The sequence below is a fragment of the Ixodes scapularis genome, unplaced genomic scaffold (assembly GCF_016920785.2).
Source record: "Ixodes scapularis isolate PalLabHiFi unplaced genomic scaffold, ASM1692078v2 PGA_scaffold3__209_contigs__length_174095766, whole genome shotgun sequence".
Classification (NCBI taxonomy): domain Eukaryota; kingdom Metazoa; phylum Arthropoda; class Arachnida; order Ixodida; family Ixodidae; genus Ixodes; species Ixodes scapularis.
Genome location: NW_024609868.1, coordinates 112,483,104 through 112,498,156, shown reverse-complemented (window position 1 = coordinate 112,498,156; position 15,053 = coordinate 112,483,104). Strand labels below are relative to the sequence as shown.

The 15,053-nt window shown below is 46.0% G+C and overlaps 1 pseudogene; it reads right to left on the bottom strand.

Moving 5' to 3' along the window:
* Positions 1-1,818: 1,818 nt before the first annotated feature.
* Positions 1,819-2,517, bottom strand: LOC121837264 (annotated as a pseudogene).
* Between the last annotated feature and the right edge of the window lie 12,536 nt (positions 2,518-15,053).

Genomic DNA, 15,053 nt, shown 5'->3' with positions numbered 1-15,053 from the left:
TCAATTCAAAACTGTTAAAAAAATTGTTTTTTTTTATTTAGTCACTACAAAAATCATATACGTTAGCCAGGAAAGATTACTGTGAGAGGGATTATAGTGTTTTATTCCGCAGGCGGATGGACTGAAATGACTGAAAATCCGACCGCCGTTCACTTGCGAATAATGACCGGGGACTGATTTGAAAAGCGTTTAGTGTGGCAACAACAGGGTTTTTTGTTGTTCTTTTTTTTTCTAATGAGAAAAACATAAATGGAAAATCTTTGTGTTTTATGCGTTTTGTGGCGCAGTTCCAAGTTACCCGCGTGATGAGAGCTGCAGAAACTGTTCCAGGCTGAAGGGTTGCCACTCCAGGTACGGTTTGTGACGAAAAGCTTCTTTCAGACCTCGTCTAGCGCTCCCCGATCTTTCCAGTACATCCATCCAGCCTTTTATCCAACGATACGCCCGTAGTGTACTGTAGTGTTGTGTGCGAATATGCGGGACCGAGGAACATCGGTAAACGCGGTTATGCGAGCCCAAGGCTCCGTCTCTTTTACGCCGAGCCCCCTCCAGGAGGCTCTTACTTGCGCTATGTCTTAGGATAGTAAAGCTAATGGCGTCCTCGTGAAGCCTGTCACGGTGTTCTGTCCCACTTGGTACGTAAAACAGCAAGACGCAACAATTATTGTTCTTCGTAATGCAATATCACCGCTCGCAACGCGATTGGCAATCAACGGTGTCGATAGAAAAAAAAGTTCATACACAGAGTTGCTTTTGAATGCGTTTGACTGGGTTGCGTGGACAAACGCCCGCGAGTCACCCGGTCGTCCGTGCTTCGTGTGAAGCATGTCCCCCAATAGACCGACCTCACCAGGCGTTGCGCGACGCCAACGCTTCTGCCGTGCATTCAGGTACCGTACATTATTCTAGGGCTGGGCACTGGACCCATTAATATACTAATAATAGATAAATTATTTAATCACGATTATTGTTTTAACAAGTTTATCGGTTAAATTTTGAGAAACAAACAAAAAAAATAAAAATTTAACGCTTTCACGACGCAGACGTGGACGAGTACACCTGGAGCAACGTTACTAGAACCCCTAAGTTGGGAAACTGCCATTGAGCCTGCTTTAAAAAAAGTGGCTCCGATCCGTACTCGAGAGTCAGTCAGTCAGTCAGTAAACTTTATTGAACCATAAAATCAGATCATAACATCTGATACGAGGGTTCGTTTAAGGGTGGATGGGGAATGTGGGATTCTTCGCATTCTTCGCTCCGACTTGAGCTTGCACTTAATTTTTTGCACCCATGAAACGACTGCAACCTGAACAGTGTAGTCTTCTGCCACCAATATCCGTTCCCAAACAGGGGCGTCGCCTTCCTCTAGTATGTCTCGCAGGACAGTAGGCAGGGGGGTCTCTGGGCATTCCCAGTAGGTATGCCGCCAGGACCCGACCGCGAAGCCGCATTCTTCACAATTTCCTTCGAAGAGATCTGGCCATGATCTTCTCAGGGTTCGGGGAGTCAGGGAGTTGCGGAGCTGTAGGCGCCGCCACGTAGATTCTTGAAGTCGGGTGAGCTTCTTGTGAGGCTCGCCCAAAAACTTGCGCCGAATCCTGAGGTTTCTGAGGATCTCATTATATGTTACGGGACCCCGCGTGATTGGTGACGCCCCATAATTGCGGTCTCCGTCGGTGGTGGGGATGCCCATCCCGCCAGTGGTCCGGATGTTTTGCGCACGGACCACTAGCGAGTGAGCCCCCTCGTTGCCAGAGTGACCCGAGTGGCCGGGTACCCGTGTTAACGAGTAGCTGGCTTCTTTCTTTGGCGCCGTCTTCAAAATAGATTCCGTGCCGCAGGTCCGGCTTTACCGTTGCTCAGGTTCATAATGGCCGATCTTGAATCAGATGTGATGGTGGCAGAGTGGCCCTTTGCTGCGGCCAGGTTCAGGGCCAGGGCGATCGCCGCCTCTTCTGCCTCGTCGACGTAGCTCGTTCGTACTGATGCGGTGGTCGTGCAGTTAACGTTGTACACGGCCACCACGCAGTTGTTTTCTTCGGAGGGGTATGTGCCGGCGTCTGCGTGGTACATGTGTTCTTGACCACTATGTAGCGTGTCCAGTGCCCTGGCTCTTGCTTCCCTTCTTCCCTTGTCCCTCGCGGAATTCATGTTTTGGGGCAGCGGGATAACTCTTTAAACTCGGTGCCATGTTGCTGGGATCGATTTCTGTCTGACTTCTTTCTGCGATTGCTTGACTCCGATGCGCTGCAGAGTGATGAGGCCTGTTGCAGTTTTCGACAGGCGCTGTTCTTGCGCTGTCCTCTGTGCTAGTCGCATTTCTTCGAAAGTATTATGAAGTCAAAGTTGTTCCAGCGCGTCGTTTGGTGTGCACGTTGGTAGACTAAGGGCGGTCTTAAAGGCTTTCCTGATAATTGTGTCTAAAGTCTTGATTGTCCCTTCGTTCAGGTTCATGTAAGGTACCGCATACGTGATTCGACTGAGCACCAATGCGTGAACTAGTCGGCAAGTCCCCATTCTCTTTGAGTCCGTAGCTCTTGCGGGACACACGTCGAACTAATCGGGCGAGGTTGTCCGCGCGCTTCCTGATGTACTTGATGATACTGCTCTGCTCGTTCTTCATAGAGATTGTCATTCCGAGAACTCGTACATTGTCAGTCCTAGGAATGTCTATTCCTTGCTCTTGAGGTAGAACTCCATTTCCTGCTGGTAAGCTTTATGACTGGGGGGTCGGACGAGTAGTGGCGACTTTTCGGTGGCGCATTCCAGTCCGATGCTTTAGCCTCTTCCTTTACAATGTCCGTCCCTAACTTTATGGCTTTACTCACGTAGGGGGATGGGTGTTTGGTCTAAATCGTAATATCGTCTGCGTACAAGGCGTGCTGCAGGCCTCCAACCTGTTCCAATTTTCTCGACATGGGTATCATTGCCAGATTAAACAGTAGCGGGGAAATGACTGCCCCTTGTGGCGCACCGCACCCGTTGTTGATGTTAAAGACTTCCGAAGTTTCGCCTTCTAGTTGGATGCTGGCTGTGCGGCCAGACAGGAAAGAGCGGACGTAGTTAAAGGTCCGCTCCCCCAGCCCCATCTCGGAGATTTGGTTCAAGATTCCCGCATGGGATAAGCGGTCAAAAGCCTTCTTCAAATCGAGTACGGCGAGTGCGGTCCAATTTCTGCTTTCATTCAGCGGATCTTCTTTAAGTTGAATAAACACGTCTTGCGTAGAAAGATGTTTTCTAAAACCAAACATTTGGTGCGTGAATAAATTTTGCTCCTCCTTGTATTGTTGTACTCTTGTTTGAATGATGCGCTCCAATAGTTTGCCCACGCACGACATGAGTGAGATAGGGCGCAGATTCTCCAGCTTGAGAGGCTTTCCGGGTTTTGGGATGAAGCATACGATGGCGTGGCGAAAGCTTTCCGGCAGGCTTCCGTTCTACCATATTTCGTTAAAGTGCTCGGTAATTCGTAGGACCGATTCGTCGTCCAAGTTGCGAAGCATTTGGTTTGTGACTTCGTCCGCGCCCGGTACCGAAGTAGTCTTGACTCCGGCCATGGCGAGACGCACTTCCGATTCGATGATTGGAGCATCGAGCCTGCCGTTCTCGGTTCCGCCGTACGCTGTTGGTAGCGAGGTGGCAGGCGGGGGGAATTCGAGATACAGGGATCTAAGTCTTGCGTAGATGTCTTCGCCATCGAGTTCCCGAACGAGTTTGGTGAGGACTTTCCTCTTCTCTAGTTTGGTGTCGTCAGGTGCCATCATATAGCGAATGAGGTACCAGGGGCTCTTTTTGTGTAATGTGCCTTGTAGCTCATCGCACATTTGCTGCCACTGTAGCTGTTTAAGTTGCTGATCATACGCTTCAATTTCGCTGATGAGTTTGGCAGCCCGTCGTCTTAACTTAGGGTACTTCTTTTTCGTTTCCTTCCATCTCCGATGGATAGAACGGTACGACGGTAAGCCACCAGCACTTGTTGTAGTTTGTTGTCCATCGTTCTCGAATGGGTAGGGTTCTCGATTTCTGTAGTACTGGCCACTTGATCTTCTACTAACTGTTTGCACCAGTCGCCGATATTTTCTAGTGGTCGTGCGGCTTCTCTTATTTTGCGAAAAGCGTCCCAATCGGTGCAAGGTTGTGTGGGAAGTCGCGTGAGTCGGAATCCTGACAGTGGAACTTTCGTTTTTGGAATATAATGGTCTCTGAATAAATTTTCTTTGCTATTGGTCTATGTGAATTCGTCGATGTTTAGGCCAAACGTAAGATCCGGGTTTGTATCCCGTTGCACGCTATTTCCAATCCTAGTGTATTCTGTAGTGTCGTTAAGTAGCAAGGCTTCGTGGGTTTTTGCCAGGTGTGCAACTTCCTTTCCTTTCGCAGAATCTCTTTCGTAGCCCCATACAGTATTTGGAGCGTTAAAGTCTCCCAGGATCAGAACCGGATCTTCTCCCGCAACGTTCCATATCTTCTTGAAAATGTGCGAGACTGCATAGAAAGTATCCGTTGGATTGGAGTACACGTTGCAGATGATGAGACTTTTTTGTTTCTTGCGCTTGGGCATAATTTGTACGGTGACCGATTTAATTTGGGCATCCAATTCTATATCGTGCTGTTTGACTGGTAGATCTCTCCTCACGAAAGTGCGTACAAATTTTCCTCAGGACCCGGATCGGCCCATCCGCTTTGCATCGATTATGGGTGTTTTGGGATTGCTCCGCTGCAATTCTTTCAAAATCTCTTGGTTGTTGGTTTCTCGTTCTCTACTAAACACCTTGGCGACTACTATTCGGAGAGAGTTTTCCGAGTTTGCGGTGTATCCATGCGCTTCGTATTCACTGCCCTCGTACCAAAATCCCTTGACTCCTAGGTACTTCTCCGCCCGTTCCTTATCGTTCGTATGCACGGTGACTGTGTTGTTACGTACGTTCTTGATAGCATAGTCTTCTCCCAGCGCTGCCCGTGGCGATAAGTTGGTCGCTGCCATGATGCACGCAAAGATCTCCAAGGCTTCAGCTTTCCTTAGGTCGAGGCCTTTGATTCCGACGATAATTTCGAAGGTAATTCTCTCCTCTTTGAGCGACGTTCTAAAATTCTTAATGATCCGCCGGCCTTTATATCAACCAACTAGTTGCCACTTCGATTTGTCGTCATCGTCAACCTTTTGTTCCTCTCTAGCAGTCAATTCTTGCTTGTATCTAGCGATGTTCAAGAAGGTAGCGTGATTCTCCTGCTCCCTCACCGTCATGGCGCTAGGCCCAGCGTGAGGCCTAGCTTTCTCCGACAGATTTCCTTCTGTAATGGCTATTTCGGACGGAATTTCGTGCAAAAAAAGATATCCCTACGTTTCGCTTAATCTTCCGATGCGTAAAAAGTGCAGACTCACCCCCAAAATGTTCGGGACCCGCGGTAATCTGCCGAAAATCCGGAGCACGTGGAAGACACGTGCGCTTATCTCTCCGTCGTCCTTGGCCCTCTCCGTACTCGAGAACCGAGCTAATGGCGATCGCAACGCCGCTATTTCTCTCGCAGCGTACACTCCGGGAACTGCACGGGTTCACGCATGGCCTCCGAGATCCCGAAGCGCGCGCGCGAAGGCTTCTCCGGCCGCCTCATTTGAGTCACTCCCCAGCAGAAGAGTGTAATTGCGCAGAACTCCGTCGCTCGCCGCGAGGCGGCGCTGTCTGCCCAGTCATAACAGAGGGGCGAGCCGTCAGCGTCGCAGTTAGAGATCGGCACTGGAACGGGCCAGACCACGGGCCACGGGCCGGCCCGACCCTCGGGCCGGGCTCGGGCTTCACAACTACATTCATGAAGGACCCGGGCCGGGTACGGGCCTTGCATTCAAGTTTACAAGGGGGGCCAAAGCGGGCCAAACCGGCCACAATCTTTTTTTTTAGCGGCATGTTTTTCGGAAGCGTGGTCGGGGGTTGGAGAGGAACCACAGTGTGTGTGTATGGGGGGGGGGGAGGTGGATAAACAGATGCTGAAGCATGTGTGTGTGGGTGTATGTTTTTGGTATTGTTCGGTGTGTGCAGCGAATGCTCTTCCACAGGACTAGCGGCGCGGCGTTCCTTTTCGTCCCCGGCGGCGCCGCCATAATACCATCGCTTCTCACCATAAACACGCACATACACGCGCCTATACCATGCGTACCCTCGCCGGCGTAAACCATCTGTACACACGAGTGCTGCATCCCGAATAGGGGCGAAGAGGTTCCCCTGACGTGTACTTTTCCTGGACAATTTATCGCAGACCACCGCAAGAAACGACAACAATGCTCTTTTTTTTTTTGTTCTTTGTTTTTACGGTTGTGCGCAGCGAGAATGGTTAATTCAGAACTTTGCTCGTCTTTTGACCAAACCCGTCGCGATGCTTCCCTTCCTTCCCAACTGTGACACGTGGTTTTGTTTACTTCTGCTTGCCATTTTTGTCTTTCCGTCCTTTCCGCGCGTGTTTGGTCGCAGAAAAAAAAGATCGGGTGATTTTTCTTAACAAGCTGCCTAGGCCTGCAGATTGGTCCAACTAATAATATCAGCAAAAATGCTTACAGTATTTACTAGGGCTGGGCGTCGATTAAAAATATTAACCCGATTAATCGCCACCCTTTAATCGATTAATTAATCAATTAACCGGTTGCGTTGATTTTTATAAATAATATATTAAAAAGAATGGGAACAACTCGTCTTGCCTTTGAAGATTTATTTTACTCTGTTACACGGCGCAAAGGACATTTACAATTGAGGATACATGTACAGGGTGTCACAAAAGAAAATTTACACCGTCTTTCTTATCGCAAAAATAAACTAGGCATCGCCGAACGCTCATTCTCCGCCCAAAGGTTGAGCTAGAGGTCACAACCAGATGCCAAAGTTTCAGCCCGATCCGATAACTTAATCAAAAGTTATAAGTGGTTTTCTAAAAATTTCAATGGGAAAATGGCGGCCGACGGAGTTTTCAAACACATGGGGCTCTATGGCACCAGAAACCGAAAACAGGCAAAAATGGGCTCCATTTTCCCATTGAACTTTTCAGAAAATCACTTATAACTTTTGATTAAGTTATCGGATCGGGCTGAAACTTTGGCATCTGGTTGTGACCTCTAGCTCTACCTTTGGGCGGAGAATGAGCGTTCGGCGATGCCTAGTTTATTTTTGCGATAAGAAAGACAGTGTAAATTTTCTTTTGTGACACCCTGTAGTTCAACGATTCAAAGACTCACATATTTTTGCTTCATTTCCGAAGGCAAAGAAGTTTGTCCACATTCTCCGACAGGAAGACAAGAAGTCAGGGCTTGGGTGATGCTTTCTTCTTTTTTCAGGGAAAGGGGCCTCGATGAGAAGGCGTTGATTGTTGTCTCTGTTTTGGCGGATGTCCTTGCTGGCAGCGGCGTACATGGTGCTTCGGTCGTAGGCGATACTGAAGCGAACTTACGCTTCCACTGTATGAAAACGGCTCTTTGCAGATGATGCAGTGGACCTCCTTCGAGTTAAAAAAATTCACCGCTGGAGTTTACTTTAAGCCCAAACTTTCCAGCGAGATTGCCTTTCATACTCGTGAACTCGTCCATTTGTACGGGCCGAATACTGGAACAAGTAAGCATGGCACATGAAGGCACCCTAAGCATGACGTCGTTAGCTTCCCAGCTTGTTTTCTGCTTGTTTGTCTTGCCTGGGCAGGATGTGTAATAGATCCTCAACACGTAAAGTTTCGCGGTCTTAAAGGGATCAATTGCGGGCCCGGCTTGTTCGTCTGGCCTCGGTAGAACTGTATTGTATATCCTCGAACACGTGACGCTTCGCGAGCGCGAGAACTGAACCTTGCTCATACTCATACCACCTGGCTGGGAACAGAAAACCTCTCGGGACAGAACGACCGGATGCCCGCCACGCAGCGTTTTCCTTAAAGGGGGGTAAGGGGGGGGGGGGGGGCATGAGTCAACCTAATTTCGGGCAGGTCGTCCAGGATAGAGTCATGCATGCGTCCAGTTGACTTCTTTTTGAGTACCGATTAAAAAACCGATTAACCGGTTAAAAAAATTGATCGCGATGAAAGCCTTAATCGATTAATCGCAAGGTTAATCGATCAATTGCCCAGTCCTAGTATTTACTATTGGGTGTAGAAATCAACTCATGTGTAGCAGTTGCAAGCGAGTATACTGGGCTAAAATAAAGCGCAGCTGGTCCATGAAAATTATATTCGGACCAGGCTGGGCCGGCTGTCGGAAGTAGAAGGCGGGCCGACGGGCAAGTCCGGGCTCAATAGACAACGAGCCAGGCCGGGGGTCAGTCCGGGGGTCAGTCGCGTCGTCGTGCTTCATCTTGCGTCACCCGGGATCCCCGGACTGTTTTGCTTTCTGAAACTTCTAGACGTGAATTGAAAGCAAGGTATGTTCTAAAGCTATAAAAACACGCTCTAGCCATATAGATTTCTTAGCAGACGCAGTGCAGTCGCGATACTTAGACGAAGGAGATCTGCCGATATGAGTAGGGTGAGAGAAAAAAGTAAGGGTTGTTTTGTTGAGACTGCCGAACTGCTGCTCCTTAATCCTCCTAAACAGCTTTCTAGAAAGCTAATTTGACGTGTTGTGCGTTTTTACAGGGATAGTTGCTTTTTTTTCTCCATGTTGTCACTTGACATTGTGACGTCAGAGCCACGTCACTTCATAATGTCTGGTGACGTCGCAATTTCACTAACATCATGGTGTGACATGATGATTACAAGATAACGCCCCACCTTTTGAAGGGGTGCCTACAATTATCACGAAGTTTATAAAAACAAGACTGGCGAAATCACTGCGATGTGGTTGTACCTCATCGCCAGAAGCTTACTCCAAAGCCGGGGTCACGCTGCTTGTACATCGTACAAAAACAGTCTGCAAACAGATTTAAACTCGAGTCACCACGAGATCCGAGCTTCGAATGCCGCAAGGCAACGAGTTTAAGAAGACGCTTGGAACGCGGCATTTGAACCAAGGATATCGTGGTGATATCTCCAGACTGTCTTGTGTATAATGTATAAGCAGTGTGACCCCGGCTTAAAGGTACTTCTAGTGGAAGCAAACACCACAATACGACCACCAAAAATTGCGTAATAAATATTAACAAGGCAGGACAACACGGACTTCACTATATAGTATCCAACCTCCTGCTCAGGCTCAAAGACCTACGCCAAACAACGTGCAAAGGTAAAAAAAGAAATGCAGCATGATTCTTTTTATTTACTGAAATCCGAAGTTTTTATGTACGAAGCTAATTTTCTTCTGGAATTTTATATGTGCTACAAATTGCAATTAAATATATCAAAAGGCACGCTTGTGGCGTCAGCCGCAACATGCCCTGTTGAATATCTTAAATTAAATAATTAATAAAGCATCACGAATTCTCTATCTACGCCCCCGGAGCAGCTGTTCGCCGTTCTACCGCAATACACGCACAAAAAAAAAATTGTAAGTATAAGTTGCAGTAACTTGACGTAACAAGACATTTTCTTGAACTCTTCTCCCTCGCGCCATGCTGTCGGATGGATGGATGGATGGATGGATGGATCTGGCTAAACCCTGTGAATCGGGCGGTGGCTTGCGCCACCTAGCCAACATTATAAATCTAATTATATGTTTTGAATTCCAAGATTAAATCTCACCCCTGCCTCGATTTTAGCCACCAGTCTGATAACCTCCGCTTGGTTATTTCTACCAGTGTAAAGTCTATTTTTCCTTCACTGTCTTTAAAACCCAATGCTTTGATTAAATCCGCCCGGTCACTGTTAACTGTTGGGTGAAGCCCTTTACAGAAAAGTATTAAGTGTTCAGCCGTTTCCTCCTGCTCCCCACACACACTACATAAAGTGTCCATCTCCTGGTACTTAACCCGGTACGTCTTAGTCCGCAATACTCCTGTCCTGGCCTCAAACAACAAAGAGCTTCCCCTAGAATTATCGTAGATATTTTCTTTGCAAATTTCCTGTTTGAACATTCTGTACGTCTCCAGTGCTGGTTTTGTCTGCATACCCGCTTCCCACAGACCCTTCTCTGTTTCTTTTATCCTTTTCTTAACCCGTAATTCCTGGTTGGCGCCCCCACTGCCGCCCAAATATTTGCTTGATAATTTTCTAGTTCGCTTTCTCCATTTGGTATCTACAGTCCTCATGTACAAATAACTGAAAACTTTCCTAGCCCACTGCTCTTCCTCCATTTCCCTCAAACGCTCCTCAAATTCTATCTTGCTGCTAGCTTCCCTGCCCTCGAATGACGTCCATCCCATGTCGATGACTGGGTTGGGAGCGCCTCCCCGCGGAAAGACGCTGCGTCCTTCTCTTTTTCGCATTACGCCCTCTCCGCACAAATGGAACGGTCGGAGAAGCGTTCGTGCGCTTCGGGATCTTGAAGGCTGCTTCAGGTCGAGCGGGGCAAGGGCCGGTGGCGCCATCTTGCGGGGCCACCTCGCAATAGCTATCTAAAGCAGCTTTCATACTTCAATTCCTCCCTAAAGGGTGGCGCTGTTATCGTATTTAGCTCGGTCTCGGTGGACGCCAGTGTCCCAGGTTTCAAGATGAGTTTCCACCTGAGGGCTTTAGTAACGTTGACCCGGAGGAAGGCACACTTTAGGTAAAATTTCGACCTCAAAGGAGCTGTGCAACGATTATAACGTTGAAAGAATTTGTATCTTCTACCTTCGACATTGTTTATCTTGTGACAAAGGACAGAAAAGATATCTCGTTCCTTTGAAATGTTCTGATTCCGCCGCGTAATCGGGAGGAAAAAATAGAATATTTCCCGACCTGCAGCCACTAGCGGCGGCCATGAGAAACACGCGGCGTGACGTCAATGGGGGACTTGTAGAAAGATAGCTAGGCAGTTGTAAAAATAAGTGCGTGATAAAAGGTAATTTTTCTATAAATCTCGACGCTCGAACATAAATGTAAATGCGTCAAGAACCTGGTATCATCTACAAAACTTTGGTTATACGGAGTTTTAATTGGCGCCATCTATCCGAGGTCAACAAAACCGTCAGCTCTATCTGCTACCGCGAACAGCCGCCAGAAGCCGAAGGGGGATGGGGCTAAAGCCGGACGGGGATGTCCGGACCCGGACGAGAGTTTCCTCCGTTTCCCATGTTGATAGCTCTGCGCCTAAGCAAGCACGTGGTCCCTTGGTCGCGAGTGGGTGAGCTCTTGCTGCTCACTGATGGCTCTAGAGAGAGATCTTCACCGGAAGCCACGCGTCCCCCTTTCACGGCACAGCGCGCGTGACTCAGAATATGGTGAAGGAGTTGAAAGGTGCCAAAAACCGCAATCTTTGTAAAATTTTTAAAAAATAAATAGAACATGCAAGCAAAAGCAATTTTTGTTCTTTACTTCAGAAAGGCCGAAACACCAACCCCCAAATTATTTAAGCAGAGCACTGAAATTGTTGCACAGCTCCTTCAAAAATGAATTTTACGCGAAAAAAAATTTTAGAGCAATATTGACAAAGGTAGATGGCGATTTAGTCGGCAGTCACCTCCTTTCTCCTTGTTTTCTCTCTCGACAATTCGGGCGCGTGTAGGAGAGGGGGATCGGATTCACCTTCACGTTGAGGTGGAGAGAGCGAATTACCATCTCGTCGAGCGAGTGACCACTCCGTGACGTCATGGACCTTGCGCAAAAGAATTTCAAATAAATCGCTCTCCGTTAATATTGCTCTAAATTTGTTTTCGCGTAAACTTAATTTTTTTGGATAATATAGTAAGGGTGCAGGCAGTTAGATAATATAGTAAGGGTGCAGGCAGAGCCGTTGAATGTTAACCATGTTAAATAAACTTAAGACTGGGGCAGAAATTAACATATAAGTTGAAGGAACTGTCGTCCTGTTTTTTTTTTTCTGTTTTTCTATTTATGAGTTCAGTTCTGTGCTAGCCTCAGGTTTATTTTTTGACACGCGTGTACCAACCAAACTGTTAAAAAAAAACTTCTGTTTTCATTCCAGGGGTTCTTTAATTAAACTGTAGGACGATATTTGTAACGCCAAACAAGTGAACAACGGTATAAGTGTACAAGTCACTTCAACGCCGTCAGAGTGTCCGATTAGCGCAGCCAACTGCGGCCGAAACAATGCGTGAGTGGGTATATTCTGACTGTTCTCAACTACATATCATGATCAATTTAAACTCTGAAATTGTACGTTTTGCCGTTTATCATATATTAAACAAAGGCATTGATTTTTACTCCTTTAAAACATATTATGCATGAGAATGAATGAAACCGAATTATTTATTATTTAATCGATGAAAGCTGGCGATATATCGGGTTTAAAAGTTTAATTGACGCCCAGCCCTACATATATCTAATTTAAAATTAACCCACGTATATCTTCATTGCTTGCATCAAAAGGGAAGTAGTAATGCAGCGCGAGGAGTTGAACATTATTACTGCGGTTCTTGAGGTGAAAACTAGTTTAAATTGTGTACCGTTCGAGCTCTATTTTCGTTTTTAATATTGGTGAAGCTAGTGATCTTCATAACATTAGGGAAAATCGAGTCCGTACATAATAGTCGTCACTTATATCTATGATACCAATTTTCATTGCCTTTTGGACACGTTCAATATACGCTTTTCTGAAGAAGAGCTTATTTGAACGTGTCCAAAGCAATTTCAACGCGTACTTTATTCGCTCGCGATTAAAAAAAATTACGACATTAGTGAACCTTCAATTATGTAACATGATTAGAACCTGGAACACAAGTATAGTTAACAAGAAATGGAACAGATGAAAAGTCGCTATATTGATCATTATTATGTGTCAAATTTAGCTTTAAAACAATCAATATGCGTACAAGATGTATAAAGAAACGAATGACCATCGTACTGAGGTCAAGAGGTCGACTTTTCAGTGGGAAAAAGTACCCATAAACCAATTTCAAGGGAAAACAAAACAAAATCTGTATTTAGAAAGAAATAGTGTACACGCTGCTTAAATTGCGGGGCTATTGTATCACTGCGCTGTTCAAACCGAACGTACAGTTCGTTTGACCTAACGGACAGACGGGACGGAGAGACTTGAATAGAAAACGCGAAATAGAGACATGACTGAGAGACGTTACAAATGAATGACGTGAACGAGATTCGTATTAATTGGTGGTTACAGAAATAATGCCCCAGCTAGTGGTCAACGCACCCAGCTCATGTAACCATTAAACGGAGCATTTTTTTAATGAGTTAGCTCCCCCTGGGAACCTTTTTACGTGTAGCACAAAACTGATGTGCATGCTGTAACGAACGACCTTCGCGGCCGTACCTGGACGCGGAGCGCCACCCTTCTCCAACGTTCTCGAGGACGCGACTTTCGCTGTCAACCTCGAACCACGATTATCTGCCTCGTTGCCGGGGTGAACACCCGTACCGTCGACAAAAGAGGAAGTCAAGCTGTCGTCGATACCGGCTCAGTTAAGGCAGACTTGTACACGTTACTAAAAAATAGTAAGGAATTACATTTACAATTACTCAAGGTTTAATTGTAATTTAATACAATTACAATTACCCTCCCATAAAAGTAACTGACCGTTACCTCAAAAAGTAATCTGTTACTTTCGTGGCGTTACTTTCAACATTGTTGTCCTCAAGTAAGAAACAAAGGGAAGAGGAATTATTCAAGTTCTTATTGTTGCAACCTGTTCCATTGAATGACCTTGAGTGTTTTAGCAACAGCTGGCTCTCGAAAGTCTCGTCAAACATCTTGCGGTATTTCTTACTCCATATGTCGACTGCTACGCTGAACACCATTTAAGGCTGCGGTCCCACGGCGGTCATGACATATGACGCTTTCAGCACGTTTTCGAAATGCGATCGTGGCGTGTTCAAGCTTGCTAAAATTATGTGTTATATATCATCTTGTAGTGTACAACATTATCTTTTATCTGATGTAGGATTTGTTTTCCTAGTGCAAAAAGCTAATTCAGAGGGCACCCGCGAACATTGACCTTTTCGGCAAAACATGGTTTCGTAGTACAGTGGTACAGGGTGCACTGTTGGAGCAATTTCTTTCTAATTTTAGAATGTTATAGAAGAAGAGTGCGTTCATTGTCAACGGAGGCCCTTTTTTCGTTTTTTATTTTATTTTGACAGATATTTACTTTAGAAAAATTGACTTTGCGGAAGCACTTCAGTCGCGAAGTTTTGGGCGCCTACTCGGTCATTTTATTTGAAACTTTTTACATCAGTTTGTAATTATGGTCGAAAGAGTTACGCTAAATTTCATTGTAATATGGCTTAAACTTTTTTCGGAATGCTCACGTGAAAAGTGACAAAAACCGTTAATTTTGGCAAACTTCATTTGGTAGTACAGTGGTACAGCGCTTAGGGATTGGCACACATGAATAAAATTGTAGGCCCGCAAAGAAAAACATATTCTGCTTTGCAAAGCGAGGCCCTTTTTCTAAATTTCACTTTTGATTTTCCATAAAAAAAGTTTGAATATAGGTGAAATCACGTATTTGTTGATAGTCAAAAACGAGTATTTTGACCCCTTTTGGCAGACATTTAGGCCGATATTTTTAGTATTAAATGGAGATTACTGTTCCAGGTCCTGATTATTAGCCCACATTTTCACTAATCGAGCCTATTTATTAAAAAGAATCATAAAACACACAGAAAACACAAATTGGATGTCTGGTTGCGCCCTCTATGTGGCGGTGGCTGAAATGTGACTACGCGAGGTTCAGGAAACTGCCGAGGATGGCGCTGATTCCAGCTGTGGTTGCCAGCTTCGGAAACTGGTTGTACACTTGGCTTCTTCCGTTTCTTGCAAAATAACGTGCTGGAAAACTTGGTCGAAACTCGTGAGGTCCTTTATAACACGGTACTTTCTGCTAATATAGCTTTTAGGAAGAATTTCAGTCGCTTTCATATTGTTGAACGATTTTTTTTTTTATGCGAGGCTCCACCGGTTCAGTTTGCTGAATAAATTGTTCACGGAATCGATATGAAAGTTTCAAATTACCGAAATGCCAAAATCGCCAGTTCTGCGTAGATACGCAGCGTGACGCACGTGCTTCTGGTGCGTGTGCACGTACGTGTTTGCT